Source organism: Rhinatrema bivittatum, chromosome 4, assembly GCF_901001135.1.
Source record: "Rhinatrema bivittatum chromosome 4, aRhiBiv1.1, whole genome shotgun sequence".
Classification (NCBI taxonomy): domain Eukaryota; kingdom Metazoa; phylum Chordata; class Amphibia; order Gymnophiona; family Rhinatrematidae; genus Rhinatrema; species Rhinatrema bivittatum.
Window position 1 is genome coordinate 448171024 of NC_042618.1, and position 15255 is coordinate 448186278.

A 15255-nucleotide genomic window follows, 5' to 3' on the forward strand; every position below is an offset into this window, starting at 1 on the left:
GCTGGGGGGAATATGGGGCCAGAACACTGGGCAGTATGGGGAGTGTAAGTGGAAAGCACTGGGTGGGGGAAGGAAGGAGTGTTGTGTAAGCACACTTGCTGTAGGGGAGGAGAGAGTGTTGTCTGTTTATGTTGTGTGTGTGTGTGTGTGTGTGGGGGGGGGGGGGGGGGTGTCCCTAAAATTAAAACTTGCAATGGGGCCCAACTCATCAGTGATTCCCACTGGATAACAGAGTCCTGACCAAAGCCACTTCCTGTCCTGAAATACTTAGTCAAAAGCAAGTATTTGAAAATGCAAACAGGCTAGCAATCTAGCCTAGTAATTCAGCAACAAAACGGTGAAACCTGAAGACCAAGCTTCTTTAACAACTCTTCACCGCGCCCTTTGAGATCTTCAGTCAGACTTCTTGGGGTTACCTTCTTTAGTAAGTTTTTAATTTTTGTTCTAATGAATTGAATGTTCATGAAAAACAAAAGTCAGAATTAAACTATTAGAAATAGGCTGTTCTTTGGATCCCGCTGATCACGAGCCTGCTATTTAATGGAACCTCCCGTCCCGTTCGCTCCTGACACACAAATGTCTTTCAGGTTCCCTAAGATCGGGTTTGGTTTAGAAAGAAAATGTCCGAGCTCTCAGGACAGCCCAACAGGGTTAAAAATTGAAAGCTGCCCGGGCAGGAAGGGAATCTGAAGCCATCAGATGTTCACAGTTCGGCTAGGACAGGAGCTGAAACTGCCTGGAGAATCCCAGGCCCGGCCCGGCCGGAAGCAGAGCGCGTCTCCGGGAGCTGACAGCCGGAACAGATGGCAGGGCTCAGCCGCCGGCAGTCGCCAGGGGAACCTCAGGCCACATGCTCCCATTTTCCTCAATGAATCGCATACAAGGGAAGCATTTGATCTATGTGACGGCAGCTGCTCAGTCCTCCCCGGGGATCTGACTGGCGGAACTGTTTGCTCATGTTATTAATGGGTCACGCCGTGACATTAGCAGGCCGGAAACATCCTGCCTCCCAAAGGTCTTTGAAAAAAAAAAAAAAAAAAAGAGATTGGGAACCTGTGTGTGTGTTTCTGAAAGAAAGCATTAGAGGAAGAAGGGGGAGGGGGAGGAGAAACCGAGAGAGAAGTGCATGAGCCAGGCACATTCCTTTTAATTTTATTCATTCAGACTTTGCAGATCACAGCACATAATTAATTTGACAAATTTACAGCCACATAGAGACATGTATTATCTGACTGCTGTATTTCCACTAGCTGTTTCAATTGGAAATGCCTTGATGAAAATTCCTGTTTACTATTTCTGTTTCCAATGAGCTCATTTAAAAAAAAAAAGATTATAATATTCATATGTGTGTACATGCGGTCATTTCTGGATACAAATGTGAGCACTATGATAAGGGATTCCACTGAAATATTCAAACCTAAATCCGATCTTTTAAGGCTGTGTTCTCTGTTTTCTTTTAATGTTTTCTGTTTCATAATGGCTATTCTATTTTGTTCTTTGCCTGCTGGCAATCTATGGCCTCTGTTTTTTTCAAAATTCAAAAGTGGGCAAAAGTGATTTAAGCCAGCCTCAAATATAATCCTTCTCTGGGGGATCACAGTTCATAGAATCAATTTCTCAGGAAATATGGAAATTCTCCTTAAATAAACCCTAAGGGACTCCCTTTATATCTGTTTTACTTCTCTGTGTTGGTGGACAGCAACCATGTTGATCCAATCAAAGATCTAGGTACAACCTATTAAGTGAAAAGTTCATTGATAAAACAAAGTAGCAAAACACATGAAAAATACATCCAAAGAAAACCAACAGATAGAGTTCACTAATAACATTCCAACATGCTGTTACTAGAATAATGAACAACCTATAGCTTTATTGAGTCCGGAGGGTGCTACATGATGCAGTCTAAAAATCCATTGTTGTTCCCATTAATAAGTACCCTTAATTATAGTGCTCTGTGGAGATTTAACTATGGTTTGTCCAAAACAGCCAAAGTCAAATTATTCACTATGTGAGAATGAGTTATCCAGTGTTCAACCAATGGTATTTTAAGACGAGTGCAATGAATGCAACTCAGATGTTCAAGCACTCAAATATGTATAGCCCAAAAAGTCTTGTCAACGTACACTAGAACACACGGGCATCGGATAATGTAAACAACCCCAACTGCGGTGCAAGAAGTTGATGATGCTAACTTAAGTAGACAATATACAGGGAATGGCAATATATTACCAGCAAATAAATATGCACACAAGGGAAGTAGCCAGGATGCGACTGTATGTGATCCTGCTTACTTGGTAAAGGGATAAAAGCTGATCGCACCAAATAATTTCTCAGGTTGGAGCCATGAGTAAGGACAAACAAAGGAGGTTGCTGGAAGACATCTTTCAGCTTAAGCACATTCCAGTGGTGGTGTATACTTTGTTGTACTAGATGAATACTGGGAGAGAATGATCATATGCAAACGAAAAATAACCCCCAAACAAACAAAAATTTAAAACCAGAAAAAAATCCCCAAAAGAAAACCAAAACAAATGAATAAAAATGTTGTCACCAGCACCAACTCCTCCGGGCCCTTTGCAGTCACCCTCCAAGCCCTCTAACCTTCTTATCCTCATGCTGAAAATTTCTTCACGGAGCAGGAGTGATTCCCTGCTGCTCCTTCTCCACAGCTGCCGCTGTTGCAAATGGCGCCGGAAGACTGAGGCAGGCACCATTGGTTTTTGCCAGACAAAATGGCACTGGCCAGGCCCAGGAATTAAAATAAGGGGCTCAAGCACAAAAGTAGTATATCGTCAGCAAAAGGATCAGTCTTATTTTTCTCTTTCCTTATAGCATACCCTTTATTTTATTCTGCCCTTCTCGGTCTAACCATGAATGGTGGCAATGACAGAACAAATCGAAGTGGAGGCCGTGGACGGCCCTGCCTTCTTCTTCTAGGAAGGCAAATTAAATCAGTGCATTCTCCACTCTCTAAGATCTTAGTTGTGGGGCTGTTATAAAGAAGTTAAATGTAATTTATAATTGGCCTTATAAATCCAAGTTTGCCCAACACCCAATACGTAATCCCAATTGATCTTGGCGAAGGCTTTCTCTGCATTAGCCCAACTAGCAAAACATTGTTTCCTCTAAAGGCAATATTTAGCAATGCTACTAATACTTCCTTAATATTACCACTGGCTTGCCGCCCAGGAACAAATCCTGTTTAATCAGGTTGGATTAGATTAGGCATCACCCGCTTCATTTCTTCTGCTAGCAATTTGGCTAAGATATTTAGGCCTTGATTTATTAACAAAACAGGTCTGTACGATACGGTCAGCATTCGATCCATATCCTTTTTTTTTTTTGGGGGGGCAAAACGGCTATTATTGCTGGATTAGACTCTCCAGGAATAAGACCTTTTACTAAAACTTCTTCATAAAACCCAGTTAAATATTGTCAGATCACAGGTCTCCGATGTCTCCAAAATGTGGATCCAAAGTCATCGTCCAAATGAATCGTTTTATAAATTTTCTCAGTCCACTCTGGTGGTGCATTTAAGCAATTCCAGTTCACGTTCAGGGACTTTAGGTAAATTTAGATCTTCAAAGAACAATTTTGGTTGGCACTATTGCTTTTCACTTTTGTATACAAGTTCCTATATAAGAATTGAAATACAGATTATTTATTTCTGCTTTGATTATTGATGTCACCTTGCAAATTTTTGGCACAAAAGATATACATAGGAGCAGATGTAGTCATAAACGAATTTGACCAACATGCGATCAGCTCTGTTTGTATAATGGAAATTTGAAATAATATATGGCAGACATAACTTTTTTTAATTTTTTGCCGTAGAGCATTTAAAGCAACATTGTTGTACTGCTTTAGTGGAAGGGCCGGGGGAGCCTGTCTCGCTGGGCCCATGATAATATGGGCGCCAGCCGGGCTCCTCCGGTCAGATGCTGGAGGGAGGGGTGGGAGAGGAGCGAGGAAGAGAGCCAGGACGCACGTCCTTGCTCTCCTCCCCCCCCCCCTGTGATGATGTGCCTGTGATGCAGAGGGGCCGGCTCAGCTGACCTGAGGGCTGTGGTTGGTCGGTCTCGCTGTGTCACTGGGTTTTTTGAATGGAATATAAAAGGGGGTGGAGCCATTGGGCCCGCCCCTTTTTTGATGCGAGCAGCCGGCCTGATCCCCTCCCTCCCTCCCCCTTTTTATTATGTGTTATGGGGCTGGTTTGTCGCAGCTTGGGGGGGTTATGCGGAGTGACCAGAGACAGGACTCAGTTGGGTTGGGGTTCAGAGCAAGGAACCTGCTAGATGGCGGACTTTCTTGTCTCTGGCTTCAGCTGCGTGTGACTGGGTTCAGTCTCAAGCTGAGGACCCCTTGCTGGGGGCTGTGGTGGGGGTCCTGATTAGCGGCGGGATGCTGCTGGTTTGTGCAGGTTTGGTGGCCTGCGGAGGGGTCATTGTGCTGAGATGCGGTAGATGACCCCAGGGTGGGAGTTTGGAGTGTTAAGTTGGCTCTGGTGGTTATTGTATCAATAAAGCTGCGGCCTTGTTTGAATTCCAGACGGTTGTTTGTGTGTTATTATATCATAAGACTGTAAGGAGCTGAGGGGAGGGGACCATCAGTGCTGGCTGCCCATATTATTATACTATTTCTGTGGCAAATATGGTATGCTTTTGCTTGGAGTAATTCTTTCCCATTAGTCACTTTGTTTCTTTTTGCCACATTGGAAATAACACCCTCTGCAGTACTGATCTGCAGTTGCCCAAAATATTATTAGGTCTAGATTAGGTCAGTATAGTTCAGGGCTTCCCAAACCTGTCCTGAAGACCCCACAGCCAGTCAGCTTTTCAGGATACCCACAATGAATATACATGAGATAAATTTGCATGTATTGAGTGTCCATTATATGAAAATGTATCTCATGCATATTCATTATGGATATCCTGAAAACCTGACTGGCTGTTGGGTCCCCAGGACAGTTTGGGAAAACCCTGGTATAGTTATTTATTTCCAACCTTTTTTGAGATGGTCGCCGCAGCTCAGAAAAGATATAGTTGCACTGGAGAAAGTACAGAGAAGGGTGACCAAAATGATAAAGTGGATGGAATAGTTCCCTTATGAGGACAGACTAAAGAGGTTAGGACTGTTTAGCTTGGACAAGAGATGACTGAGGAGGGATATGATAAGGTCTACAAAATCATGAAAGGACTTGAACAGGTAAATGTGAAATGGTTATTTACTCTTTTGGATAATACAAAGACTAGGTGGCACTCCATGAAGTTTGCAAGTAGCACAGTTAAAACAAATCAGAGAAAATTCTGTTTCACTCAACGCACAATTAACCTCTGGAATTTGTTGCCAGAAGATGTGGTTAAGGCAACTACAGTAGCTGGATTTAAAAAAGGTTTGGATAAGTCCCTGGAGAAGTCCATAAACTGCTACTAATCAATAGAGAATAGCCACTGCTTGTTGCCGACATTAATAGCATGGGATCTATTTAATATTTGGGTACTTGCCAGATACTTGTGATTTGGATTGGCCACTGTTGGAGACTGAGTACTGGGCTTAATGGACTCTAGATTTGACCCAGATTGGCATATTTTATATTCTTAAACTGCGATCTTGAAATAACAATGGATTAAGTTTCCATGAGAAAGGTTTGACATTCCTCACTGATTACTGCCTGATGAATTATATGGCACTGAATTTGCTCCAATACAGGCTGGTCTTAGTTATGGTAGATGTTTTGGGATATTAAGAAATAATCAGTTCTGGAGTATGGTCGCGTGGTAGGTAACCTTCAGTACTCATAGACACCAATCCACTCGGGTTTTTAGGATATCCTAATGAATATGCATGAGATAGATTTGTATGAACAGTGTTTCAGTTCTATGTAAATCTCATGCATATACATTAGGGATATCCTAAAAACCCTAGGGGCGGATTTTCAAAGGGTTACGCGTGTAACGTACATGCGTAACCCTTTAAAACCCCTCCTGCGTGCGCCAAGCCTATTTTGCAGAGGCTTGGCGGCGCGCGCAAGCCCCGGGACGCGCGTATGTCCCGGGGCTTTGAAAAAGGGGCAGGAATGGGGCATGGGCGGGGCGCTGATCCGGGGGCGGGACCGAGGCCTCCGGCACGGCCACCGTGCCGGAGGAATCACGTGCGGGCACCAGCCGGTGCGCACAAGTTACGCCTGCCAGAGGCAGGCGTAAATAGGACAACAAAGGTAGGAGGGGGATTTAGGTAGGGCTGGGGGGCGGTTTAGATAGGGGAAGGGAGGGGAAGGTGGGGGGAGCGGAAGGAAAGTTCCCTCCGAGGCCGCTCCGATTTCGGAGCGGCCTCGGAGGGAACGGGGAAAGCCATCGGGGCTCCCCTAGGGCTCGGTATGCACAAGGTGCACAAGTGTGCACCCCCTTCACGTGCCGACCCTGGAGTTTATAACATGTACGCGGCTGCGCGAGCATGTTATAAAATCGGGCATAGATTTGTGCGTGCCGGGTTGTGCGCACAAATCTACGCACTCAAGTAATTCTGAATATCCTGCCCCTAATGAATTTGAATCCACAAAGAGTGGAGGTTGCCTATCCCTGAGTACATTTTCTGTGGATTTGAGTAAAATACGCATTCACTTTCTTACAGATGTAAAACTGTTCATATGTCATTTAAATCTAATTCTGAAGATAGGAAAGCACAGCCTAGTGTCTGTTTGCTGGAACTCCTTCTATATATAATAGGTGGTTGCCTTTGGATGATGTTTGTGTCATGGTGCCGCTTTGTGCGCATGTGAGGATGTAGGGAAAGTATACTAGGGATGTGCAGACAAAAAGTTTATGTTGATAAGTCCATAAGTTGAAGGTGAGGGTCAATTTCGGTCAATATGGACATATGGAGAATTCCATAAGTTGAGGCTATGTCCATATGTTCACCAGTTCCCTAAATAAAAATTTAAACCCCTCACTCTCCTTAATCCCCCCCCAAGACTTAAAAAAGTGATGAGGCGCAACGATCGCGATTTCCAACTTATTCAACATAGCTATGTTGAATACGTCGAACCTAAATAAACACTTAAACCCCCCACCCTCCTGACCCCCCCAAGACTTACCAAAACTCCCTGGTGGTCCAGCGGGGAGTCAGGAAGCCATTCCTGTATTCCTTTGCGAGGAGCACGTGACGTCGGCGTCACGTCGGAGTGACGCGGACGTCACGTGATTCACCGCGCCTCCGCTCCGGGACCCCCGTTGGACCCAACTGGAACTTTTGGCCAGCTTGGGGGGGTCAGGAGGCCCCCCCAAGCTGGGGGGGCCTCCTGACCTCATCACTTTTTTAAGTTAAAAAAAAAAAAGTTGTGTTTTACATATGCGTTCAAAACGAATGCACACCCCTAAAGTATACACACGGTAACATCAGTGTGCACACAGGCATGTAAATACGTATGGAGGCAAAGGCAGTACATGAGGTCCGCCATGGAAACAGAAGCCCAGTGGAGTAAGGTAGCGAGGTGGGGAGTCCAGCCCTCAGACAGCAGCACGGCGCAGGGTGGAGGAGCGGCAGGCAGCCTGGGGCCCAGCTGACAGCAGGGCAGAGACATTCGGCAGCATCCAAAGTGGCCCAGGCCCTGGCAGACAGTGACATGGGGAAGCACAGCAGCTGAGCGGGGAGGTGATGCAGTGCAGCTGCTGGACTGGCCGGGCAAAACAGATGCACCTGATGAGGTTCGAGAGGGGAAACTTCAAGACTTGGGGCCTCTGTAAACATGTGAAGGAACCAGCTGTCATTGGTGATGAGCCTGTTAGCAAGTAATGTACTTCTGAAGGCTCACAATTTTGGTCAATATGTAGAAAAAGAAGAATGGTCATAATCATTTGGCTCATAAACATTTCTCAATATTAACTTTTCTTCCCTTAATCATGCATAATAACGTAATGTGTTTCTGTGTCTTTGATTACTTTTTCTCTACCTTAAAAGTAAGGCTTTAGAAATCAAAATAGCTGCTCCCTCTTTTTCTTCTCGAAAATGAAGGAAAACACGAATGTTCTAGCCAATCCCCTTTAAACTCCAGATGAGATTCTAGAGGAAATGCTATTTGGGTGCCAAGTTTCTTTAATAAGTTAACACTTTTTTCTTTTATAGGTGAATGAAGCTCATTAACATTCCAAGAACTAATTATTAACTGTTCAAAATTGTCAACTCATGCTCTTTTGCTATTCGCTTAATAGCCAGTGCCGCACAGCTCTCCTCCAGCATAGGCCACCAACCAGCAACATATTTTTTAAACAGAGCGTATCTTCTGCATCTCTGATGAGAAGACATTACACTTTCTTTAGCACTGCAGTTCTGTGCAGATTTCTAGTCATATTCAATGGTCTCTTCATGCACGCTGCTCACATAATAATCACACAGGGTTTTTTTTTCTGGATTGCATTCCCTTGACCATGTGCTTCCAGTCTCCTAACTAGTATGCTAACAGTATTAAGTCAAATTATTTATGCAAAAATCATTTATACCCACTCCATCACCAGTTCTCACTCAGTGGTTTACAATTTGCATTCATATATACATACATGCTGCATGTAACTTCTGTGTTAATTAATAGTCCCGGCTAAGGTCCTACGAATCACATCTCAAACACAGACATTTAAGCTTTAAATCTTCCCATGATGTTAGTTCACCGGAGTGTCCAAGATTCCCTTGGGGGATGCATTGCTTCGTCAAATCTCAATTTAAAGTTCATTGTAAACAGCACTGATGAACATTCCGTTGTAAACCACAGCAATAGGCACGCTCGAAACACTGGGTGGTTTCCAACATAACTTTCACTGATAAATTGTGTGGTTGATGGAAAAAGTTCTTTACAGCTTTTGTTGTTGCAAAATATTTTTTTCATAAATTTAGTTCTTGAAGAAATTTGTGACCTTCCTTCTTTCAAACAGTTTATATTGATGGGTCAATTACATTCCAGTTAAGAAGTTTAGTTTGTCCTTCTTTCTAATCAATTTTAGGGCAGTTTGTAAGCTCCCTCTCGCTAATAGAACATAGTCTTTTTTTTAACCAATCAGATTATATTCCATGGAAAAAGTCCCAGTTAATCCTCTATCTCCTGTAGTTCTTTTCTTGTCCTCTCCATCATCCTACTGGTTGCACTTGATAGGTACCTGGTTTACTCCTTTTCTCCTGTTAACTCTTGAGATGATAGTGACCCTAAAGATGGGTGCACAAAGTCTCCTTCTCCCCTTTATACTTCTTTTTCCATGACTGGGTGATGACCCAGTCTCCTCCAGAACTAAATGTACTTCACTTTTGCCCTCTGGTTGGGAGACACCTCTCCTCTAGAAAGCGTACACTGAGCCTATGGGTGAGAACTCAGACATGTTGGAAAAATATTTCAGAAAGGGAAAACAAAAATATGAGATGAGGAAGAAAGGAAAACTATCTCAGAAAACTAAAACATGACCACATTTCCAGACATGGTCCTTCAAAAGGTGAAAGCTTTCTGTCTCCATGCTGAACCCAGGTCTCAGTCCTAGAGACCCCAGAGTCCCAGAGTCCTTCCTCCTTAAAAATAAATAAAACCAGGGATTAGCCATGAACCTGATAGCTCTAGAAGGGTTAACTAAAAATTTCACATCTTAACCCTTTGAACCCGTTGTACCTGAATTCCGGGACGGCCTAATATCAATATCACCCGTTATCCAGGTAAACCTCTATAATATACAAAACTGCATGAATAACCAATACTAATATTAAAAATAGCACATTGACAAAAGTTATTGGTTTTCCCGAGGAGCTTAGGGTTGACGGGTTCATCACCATAGGAACCTAGAGTTCAAAGGGTTAAAATGATGGCAAGGGTTCATATTTGCTAGGAGCAAATCATGCTATGCTCCCGCATGGAGGAGCTACAAACCCACATTAAACTATTCTGTTCCCTTCCATTCTAAGATGCTATATTCCTTCTAGTAGAGATCTAAAAGGATCTCTACACATATAAAACAGAAAATTAGTATTTCTTTGTTTGTCTGTGTAAAATCATCAAATTCTTCATGTTTATTGTAACAGCTCACATCAATGATTTACAAGAGTCTTGGCCGTAGAAGCAGTTTGTGCTTTTTCCCTTATGTCTGCGTATCAGTGCCCCAGACCATAAATGTCAGGGTTGATTGTCAGCTGAATCCAATTCCTCTTTCCCCATCCCTGCCATCAAAGTGGAGAGCGATGTTGCAGTTGTGTCAAAAGCATCAAAGCTTATTGGTAAGCCCATGCCTTCTCTTAAGGGTAGGAACTGACTTAGTGAAACAGGATATTTACAACTGGATCAGATGGGAGTTTGCCTATAAAGATCTGCCTTTGTTATAGATTTGTACATTGTTTTAATTAGTATTTAACCATGTTATGTAATTCTTTTTAACTTTATTGTAAACCGCCAAATTTGTACACCGGATTGACGGTATATAAATAATAATAATAATTATTATTATCTGGTCATCCAAGCCACTGTAAAGAAGCAGTACAACATTTGGCAAGGTTACAGTATACTAAGCATGCTGTGGTGGTGGATAATCTGTTGATAAGTAAACTAGGCTTATCAATTGTGAAAACACTTTAGAACATAATTAGTAATATTGATTAGCATATGGTGGTAGACTAACATATTGACCTTTACGCTACTTGTGATATTGTAGTCCATAAGTAAAGCAGTCCAGCAACACCGTCTGAATTTTCAAGAAGGCTCATTACCCAGTAAACATGCTTGCAGTAAATGTTTTATGGGTTATCATACCCGGGGTGGCAGGTGCTACCCTTAAAAGAAACATGGGTGCACCTGCACAGCATGGCAGATACTACCATAAGAAGCTTGCTGGGCAGACTGGATGGTCTATTTGTTTCTTTTTTTACCATCATGACTATGCTACTATGTTACTATGTCTTTTCTCCTCCATTCAATCACTGTCATCTTTGAGAGGGGAACATAAGGATAGGAATAATCCCACAGTTCATATACAGTTCTCCTCACCAACCTCTCATCTCTGGACCATGCAGGCAGCTAGGGTAAGGGCTTGATAAAGGTCCACATCATCGTCCCCTCCCCTTATCCAACCCGGGAATCCCTTGGGGCAGTCCCAGCATCTTATGCTTCCTTGAGGTGGTGCTGCTGGCTGTTGACCTGGTCTCTACTTAAGAGTTGCAAACGGTCCAACTTGGGGAAATCCTGGCTTTTAGGTTTTCTACCACAGAATCCATTGCCAGCGCTACAAAATCCAGCAACATTTCTATCTTGGGAAGGCAGCCATTGGTGTCTATTTTCAGGATGTGCATGGTGACAGATTATTTGCTCTGTTCCAGTGGAGCTTCAGGTATCCCATGTATCCATTTGGGCAGTTCAGGAATTCTTCACTGGTTCTTGAAGACAATGGTGGTGTAGCTCCTCTCCTCTGAGCCACAGCTCTCGTTCTTCTCCTTGATGATCACAGTGGTGGTGCTAATTCAGGTCTTGGGGGGGAGGGGAGGTGCTGGGCCTAATACTTCCTCATACAGGCACTGAAACACTTGCCCACGGCCCCTTCGCCTTGATGGCGTTATCATCGGCAACTGAGGATCAGGGTCCTCCATGGCCTGGCCTGCTCCCACCGCTAGAGCCTTCTTCTGGGCAGCCTCAAGTACCACCCCAGCCTGTCCCATCTTCCCCGCATCAGCCTTGCTCTTCCCCGAGCCTCCTGCTGCAGCACTCTTCTTTCTCCAAGGCAACCCCATGGCTTTCAGGGGGAAAGGTCAGCTAGTTTCCCAGTACTCACAACGGTGGCCCAAATCGCTTCACTCTGCACCCTCTCTGTGGGTCACAGGTGCCACATATATTTACGGCATTTAACCACTCAATTAAACATAACTCAGAAACTGAAGTAACAGAGACATACTGGATTTCCATACTCACAGCTTACCTCTTCCATAACCTTTAATCCACACTTTCCATAAATTGTTTAATATCAGACGTTGGCTCAAAGGTATTATTGTTTCACTCTGTAAAAACATTATCAGTTTCGCTGGATATTGTAGGTTCAGTTTAATCCCTTTTGAACAAAGGGGCATTATTCCTCTCCGCTTTGCCCACACTTGTGCAGAAAAATCATGAAACTGCTGACATTTATTGCCTCATATTCTAAAGCTTTTCATAGCACTCTATGCTTTAAATAATAAATATAGCTTATAGTCCCTGCATAAAGACATAAGATGGGTGAAACTGGCTCAGACCAATGTTGTCTCAATCCCATCATCTTATCTCTGAAAGTGGTCGGTCCAGGTCACAAAGGAAGTACCTGTCAGATCCCAAACAAGAAAGTCTATTTCATGTTGCTTACTTCCATAGTTTAAAATCCATGCCACAATGGGCCTAATTTCTGCGGCTTGATTAATTCATACACCTTTCCCTGCTCTTGATCTTTAGCCTTTCTAGAATGCCTATAACCAGAGCCGCCCTTACAGGAGGGTGAATCGGGGGTGATTCTCCTGGGCTCTGCTCTTTGTGTGTGTGTTGGGGGAGGGGGGGCATTCAGCTGCAGTAGCCTCCCACCCTGGTTCCTGCTCCTGCCCCTTTCTCCCTGCTGGCGTGCTTAATGCTGCAGTGCCGATATGGTCGGCTTAATGCGGCGGCTCATCAAGCTGCCAGTGAGGCTCTTACCCCCGCCACACGTGCCGCAATGATCAGTTGTCCCAATCGTGTGGGCTCTCTGCATCTACAGAGCCCCATGCAGTTCGGACAGCTGATCACTGACCCACATGGGAAGCAGAAGAATGGGGGAGCTGCAGAGTGAGCCATGGGGACTAGCAAAGCATGGGAAAAATAAGTGCAAGATCAGTGGGAAAGCAGAATAGGGGACTCGGGGATTGGGGGTGGGATGAGAGATTGGAACTGGGGACTCTAGGAAAGAATAGGTACTCAGGCATTGGGGGAAAAGTGAGGACTCGGGGATTTTACAGGAGAATGAGGGCTTGGAGATTGGGTGGGTGGGATCTTGGGAAGGAGAGTGGGAACTCTGGATGGAGTTTAGAGGGAGCGGACAGTGGAGATAGATATTGGGAGGGGGAGTGGGGACTCGGAGATTGGATAGAGACGGGGCAGGAGCTAGTGGCAGCTGATTTAGATGGTTGGCTGCTCTTCAATCTCAGGGGAGCAGGGGATCCCTCTCCAGCTGATCTGACGGGGCTCTGCAAACCCCTAGGGTCAGCCCTGCCTATAACCGTATATTATTCTGCCTATCATCATTCTCCTGATCATTGATCCCACAGCGGGGTTTTCTCTTTCAGCATTCTTACTTGCATGCATAAGTTTTCTGTGACTTTCTCTTGATCTGCAGTTTTGTCTTCACTGGCAGCATTGCTATTACTCTTCTTCAACATCATTCTTTCTTTTAAGTCAGAGACTGAAATTTCACTAGTTTGTCTTCTAATATCGCAGTCGCACATTTAACCAAATACCTTGCCACTTCTTCTGATACAATATGAACGAGCTGCCCTGTTTCCACACTTTTGTTCGGTTGATTATTTGCTACTAGACAAAGGAACACAGCAACTACACCAAGAACACAAGGGAACAACCAGCAACATAAGAGGGCCCTGTTGATGCTCCTTCTGCAATGTAATATCTATTATTCAGTGCAGAAAATGTGAAGAGGTGATGTGAGACTGGTGAAAGAGGCCAGAAGTGGAAGACAGGAATAGACTTACACAGGCGCAACATTACCCATCACAGAGAAAAGCAAGGCAATACCTCCCTGGGGGGTGGGGTGAACATTTTGCGAGAACCAGACCACTGCATCAATGAGCACATGATAAATTCTGAATAATCTGGGAACATAAGACATTTGAAGTTAAAAATGATCAAACCCTTAGGAACTGACATAAAAGGACTTGCTCTCTTTAACCTGTTACCAGAAATAATTCTGCTGCCTCTCTGTCACCTTCTTATCTCCCTAACACATTGCCCCCTTCCCTTCCCTTTCACACTACCATTGTAATTTGCTTTCTGGCAATGTCATCTTTTGCTCTGACCTGCCCATTTTTTTTTTTTTGGGACCTGAGGAAGGGAGTGTTAGCTCCCTAAAGCTAATCAAGAAATGTATTAAGTTAGTCCAATAAAAAGGTAGCACCTGATGTAGGTCGACCTTTATTTCCATACTAGACAAAAGAAGCTATAACCTCAAAGGAAGAAAAAACAAATGTTCTTCTGCAGATATTGATTGCATTTAATACAGTGTTTGTTTTATCATTTTGCGGTCTCAATTACTCCCCTGGGTTATGTTGCATCCTGAGTCATGAGTTCTGTCTGAGGAAAGGGAACAAATCTGCCTTGTGCAAGAGAGCGAGGTCTCTGCTGGGCCCTGCAGAAGACACCACCACTTTATCACACCCTTCTGGCTCCAAGAAAGATAAGCTATCAGAAAGCATCCACCATGGGGGGGTGTAGAGAAAAATATGGGACTGGGAAGAGCCAAACACCACCGCAGATAAAAGAATAGCAACAGCATCTGGCAGAGAAAATCCCTACCTCCACAAGTGTGAACCTTTGGCAGTCTTCTCTCACCGTCACCTTTTATATCTCAGGGTGCAATGCACCTTTTCAAACCTATTGCTTCTTTCCCTGTGCCCGAGTTGAAAACAAACAAATAAAACAAAAAGCCATGTTTCAGCTGCTTATACAATTATCCTTTCAAGGACCAAAGAGTTGCAAGTTGAGCAATCTGGTAATTTCCGCTCAGAAATCTTTACCCTGGAATGGTGAGGCTGCTAAGAGATAACACACGGATTCCATTTCAAATACATGCAGGGCCCATTTATTCAATTACTATGAAGCAACTACCTCTCCTAAATTAATCACAAACCAAGGAGAGAGGAGATTCAACTCACTCACCAAATCTAAGCAACGACTCTCAGTGAACTTGTTATCCAACAATTAATTTCCCGGCAAATGACAATATCATAAAAGTTGTTGCTCTAGTGTTGTAATCTGCAGCCTCTCACCACGCAATGGGTCGCAGGCCGTTATCAGCTTACAGAGCTTGGTATAGTATAATCATTTACTGTCATTTGTCCACCCACCAAATACCTTTATTCAATAACCCATCTTGTAAACCTATTACTATATTTCTCAAATTATAAACTTTAACTGAACAGAAACGTTCTTTAAAAGTCAAGTTCATCACAAATTAGAATACTTAGCCATAAATTTTCATCGAGCAGCTACAATGCTTTGCTGTTCAGTTTCAACATCCCAAC

The 15255-nt window shown here is 43.8% G+C and overlaps 1 long non-coding RNA gene across 1 annotated transcript in view; it reads right to left on the reverse strand.

Moving 5' to 3' along the window:
* LOC115089575 overlaps nt 1-14993 on the reverse strand; it is an 87080-nt gene extending 72087 nt beyond the window's left edge. Inside the window, exon 1 of the long non-coding RNA XR_003856175.1 lies at nt 14891-14993. This is a non-coding gene — a long non-coding RNA (uncharacterized LOC115089575). The remainder of the gene's footprint in view (nt 1-14890) is intronic.
* Nucleotides 14994-15255: the final 262 nt, after the last annotated feature.